The sequence below is a fragment of the Silurus aristotelis genome (assembly GCF_946808225.1).
Source record: "Silurus aristotelis genome assembly, chromosome: 18".
Classification (NCBI taxonomy): domain Eukaryota; kingdom Metazoa; phylum Chordata; class Actinopteri; order Siluriformes; family Siluridae; genus Silurus; species Silurus aristotelis.
In genome coordinates, this window is record NC_139591.1 from 23907655 (window position 1) to 23912654 (window position 5000).

At 42.1% G+C, this 5000-nt stretch overlaps 1 protein-coding gene across 1 annotated transcript in view; it reads left to right on the forward strand.

Moving 5' to 3' along the window:
- Positions 1-5000, forward strand: part of cwc27 (CWC27 spliceosome associated cyclophilin) — a 31589-nt gene that overhangs the window by 7829 nt on the left and 18760 nt on the right. The gene's annotated exons all lie outside the window — the stretch shown is intronic.

The following is a 5000-nucleotide window of genomic DNA, read 5'->3' on the forward strand; positions in this document are numbered from 1 at the left end:
TGTACACTGTGTGTGTACACTGTGTGTGTGTGTGTGTGTGTGTGCGCACTGTGTCTGTGTACATTGTGTGTTTGTTTTGTGTGTGTACAGTGTTTGTGTACTGTGTGTAGTGTGTTAAGTGTGTGTATGATGTGTACATACTTTGTGCATCCATGTGTACTGTTTAATCTCTGTGTGTGTATGTGTGTGTGTGTGTGTGTGTGTGTGTGAATGAGAAATTCCCTAATCAGCTCTGATCTTTGATACCCAATCTGGCAACCCTGTGTGTGTAATTGTGTCTTTCTCACGGGGTGTATCCCGACACGCCGTCTGTTCCTCGGGACTCTGTGTTCAGGATGTAAACCTACAGCCGTCACGTCACGTGTTAAATCATATACCTTCGTTTCATTGTGGTTGTGAACACGCTGTGATTCCAGGTGATGTTCTGTGACGTAATCCAGGTGCACACTGGCACTGTGAGAAAACAGCAAGAGAAAGGCTGATTGAATTAAAAGAGAGAGAGAGGGAGAGAGGGAGAGAGAGAGACGGGGAGAGAGAGACGGGGGGGGGACGAGAGACGGGGGGGGGGGAGAGAGAGAGAGAGAGAGAGAGAGAGAGACAGAGACAGAGAGAGAGAGGAGGGCGAGGAGAGAAAGAGTGAGCACTGAGACAGCTCTCACAGACCATAAACACTTGAGACAAGTGAAATACACATCATATCATCATATGTGCTGTTAGTGAGTGAGAATAATTTCCCAGGTGCTCCTGTAGAAGGTTCTGTAGAAGGTCCTGTAGAAGGTCCTGTAGAAGGTGAGTCACAGCCCACAGTCCCTCTGCGTCATGCTGGATTGAGTGACAGCAGGAGAAATGCACACAGACTGTAGAATATTAAACACAAGCATAATGTTTGGCTTCGAGGCCCGTAAGCGGCGCAGGAGGTTTGTCTTGGCTGTGAATCAAAGGCTCGGCTGGTGCGTTACGCTGTTACGCTGTTACGCTGTTGGTGCGGGACAAAGAGGGCATTGTTGCAGCACTGCCTCGTTTCCCAGCGTGGATTTTCAGGAGCGTTGGAGGTACAGGGGAGGAGCTACGATGGTCTCCTAGTGCTGGAGATGATCTGTACACCATGTCCCTCACAAACCCCATTCTTACGATCTCATAAATAAATTAAATATGATACGATAATAATAGCATTAATCTACACATATTAAAAAATATATAAGATCAGCATTAATCAGACCAACAATGTGGAAACCACAGAGACTAAACTTCTGACAACAAATCATTTTAAAGGGGATGTGATTTTGTGAAATTTTTATCATTTTAAGAAATTCACTATTTCTTGTGAATCAGAGCCCTACACTGAGGAATAACACGTGCAGGTGAGACGTGTGTGCTACGTGAAAAGAGTCCCAATCAACACTTCACACCACCTGGTTGTGGAATATTTTACCACGACAGCAGTGTGTTTTTATTATTTAAAATTCTACTTACAAAAACGAGTTTTATGTTTCAGGGTGTGTGTTATGATACTAAATATTCAGTGATTTAATATAAATATTACATAAATATCTGTGTATTTCACACGTAATGCCGTGTAGCTTGCATTAAAAACTAATATTAATAATATAATAATAATAATAACAATAATAATAATAATAAATAGTACATTTTTTAAAGCCAAGCAAATGCTTTATTTAAATCTACTGTAAAAGTAAAGGTTCAGGTTTATATTTTTCTGTGAGATCAGCGAATGTGTGTAAGAAGGTCATTTTTCAGTCTGGAGTGGATGATGATGATGATGATGATGATGATGATGATGGCGTGCTGGGGGAATGGTATGCACAGAAAGACAGACGTGCGATAGCTGAGTGGTTATAGGAGTCTGTACGTGTGCTGTGGGTCCGACTCTGCGTGAGCGTAATCACATCATTAGCCACTGATGGATGTGGAAAACGTGCCACCTTCAATCTGAACATCCAACTTATTTTTAGCGTAGCTGGGATTATGGAGATGTGGAACGATGGAAAAATAATTTACTATTTCTACAAATATGGAGTAATGAGCAGAAAAAAGTAGGGATAGAAAGCACCTGATTACATAAACAGAAAGAGAGAACAGGTTATTATATTAACCTGTTTATATTATAGGTTATAACTCATTAAGACCTATAAATGACTCACTACGCCTTTATGACTCTTCACCTGTATAAGACTCACTACGCCTTTATAAGACTCACTACGCCTTTATAAGACTCACTACGCCTTTATAAGACTCACTACGCCTTTATAAGACTCACTACGCCTTTATAAGACTCACTACGCCTTTATAAGACTCACTACGCCTTTATAAGACTCACTACGCCTTTATGACTCTTCACCTGTATAAGACTCACTATGCCTTTATAAGACTCACTACGCCTTTATGACTCTTCACCTGTATAAGACTCACTACGCCTTTATGACTCTTCACCTGTATAAGACTCACTACGCCTTTATAAGACTCACTACGCCTTTATAAGACTCACTACGCCTTTATAAGACTCACTACGCCTTTATAAGACTCACTACGCCTTTATGACTCTTCACCTTTATAAGATTTACTACGCCTTTATAAGACTCACTACGCCTTTATGACTCTTCACCTTTATAAGACTCACTACGCCTTTATAAGACTCACTACGCCTTTATAAGACTCACTACGCCTTTATAAGACTCACTACGCCTTTATAAGACTCACTACGCCTTTATAAGACTCACTACGCCTTTATGACTCTTCACCTTTATAAGATTTACTACGCCTTTATAAGATTTACTACGCCTTTATGACTCTTCACCTTTATAAGACTCACTACGCCTTTATAAGACTCACTACGCCTTTATAAGACTCACTACGCCTTTATAAGACTCACTACGCCTTTATAAGACTCACTACGCCTTTATAAGACTCACTACGCCCCTGTACACCGGTTCTCCATGCTCAGGGACTGTCCTGGGATTAGCTGAGACAGATTATTTGGTTTCTGGAGTGTATTTGGATCCCAGAACAGCTCTGTAGCGCCACCTCCACCTCCACCTCAGCGTTTGTGTGCTGAACTCTCACTCGTTACTGTGTTTGTTCAGCAGAGGGATGTTTTTTGTGTTATTCAGGCTGGTGTGGATGGGTGGTGCAGACCGCAGGCAGAAACCTGTAAAACTAATATCCTCGACTGTCCCTGCTGAAATCCGATCTGTTTTTATACACACACTCTGCTTTAGCCATCCGCTTCAGGGACGCCGGGGACACGGAGGACACGTCTCTTTCCTTCTCTACAATTATATAACCATCATAAAAACACTTCACCTTGTAAAGTCACACAAAAGGAGCAACACGGGAAAGCGAGACAATCAGACAGACAGATGGAGACAGACTCATATTAAAGGCCTGGAAAATAAAACTGAATGAAAGAGAGAGATGGAGAGAGACATCAGTACATCGACTTCAGGAGAACTCCTAATAATTTTCTTTACATCCCAAGTAAGAAAAAAGGCCCAAGTAGAACCGATTTTAATCAACCACTGAAGAACCCTTGAGGAACCCGTTTAGATTTGACAGGTTTATTTATTTTCAGGATGGTGTGTGTACTGAATTCTGCTCTGTGATTAAACTCTTCTATCCGGAGGTCTGTAAACCAGCACAAACAGGGTTTTACCAGGCAGGGTTCTCTGATCTGTTCCTCTGCTGAAGCACTGTGTAGAACGGTGGAACAGGAATGTTCTTTAGGGTTTGGTATGATCTCCTGACTACAACCATTCCAAAAGATACCATGGACTTTTTACAGAACATTAGAACCAACAATAATCCAGAACAACATTCCTTCAGACGACTCACAGGATTTGAGATGTTTCATCTGTTATTCGTAAGAAATGTCGAAACACACAAATATCAGTCTTCCTCAGGATAGTGAATTTATTAAACATTTATTTTCTCCTCTAAACGTTTCTCCTGCGTTTCTGGATGAGGAAGTTGTTGGAATTCACCTGATGAAGGGAAGATCTTGCTGCTTTAGGGAGGAATTTGTTAAACCCAGAGGAGAGAATGAGCAGGTGTGTTCTCTCCCTCTCGCCTTCATCTCTGCTTTTATTGGCACAGGGACCAGGTACCCATTGTTTTGCCGTTGCCAGGGAAACCCCATCGTTGTTTTGTAAATGGTAGCGTGTCGAGGCAGGCTGCTATCACTGAGGAGCTTTCACACGTGGGTTCTCCTAAAAACGAGATGATCTCAGCTTCTTTTTTTTTTTTTTTTTTTAAACCTCATGAAAAGCTTTGATGTTTATTAAGACATGACCTGCAGCTTCCTCTGGGTTGCCAGATTTGTGTTTTTTGTAAGCTAGAGTTTTGATAGAACCATTCAGATGTTCTGTGTCAGATCGGACCAGCAGTGTTATCAGGACGTCGTGAATCAGTAGAAATAAGGACTAGAGTGGATCAGATGGAGGAGGATTATATTGTAGTTTTGGAACGTTGACATAGAGTGAGATGAGAAATGCGCGCACACCACAGTGACCTTGTTTCCCATGGCAACGAAGGCTGAATAAAAAAGAAAAAACTTTCCTGATGAAGATTTGGGGGTCGTTTTTTTGGCCATTTTTGAGTTCGGACCTGGCAACCCTGCTTTGAGGCGTGACAGGGAACACACACTAATTCAGCTTCAGTGAATCTGTGTGTCGTGTTGGATCGTTTATTCTCTCGCATGGTCACATCACGCTAAGCTTCATTCATCCGCACCACAGCGACGGAAGCATCGGAAGGAATCCTGTTTGAGGGATGATGAGAAATCTTCTGCAGTTTAGATCATTTTCCTGCAGGATTCAACTCTGTTCCTGCACTTGGTTCTCCGTATCCTCCATTGAGTATATTTAGTATCTCATCAGTCGCTACCTCACCACCTCTGGCTTCAAAACTCTGAACCTCAGCCGTGTCCATCAGAACCCTATCATTCTGAACTTCATCATTATGAGCCCCCTCTCTCTTCCTCTTCC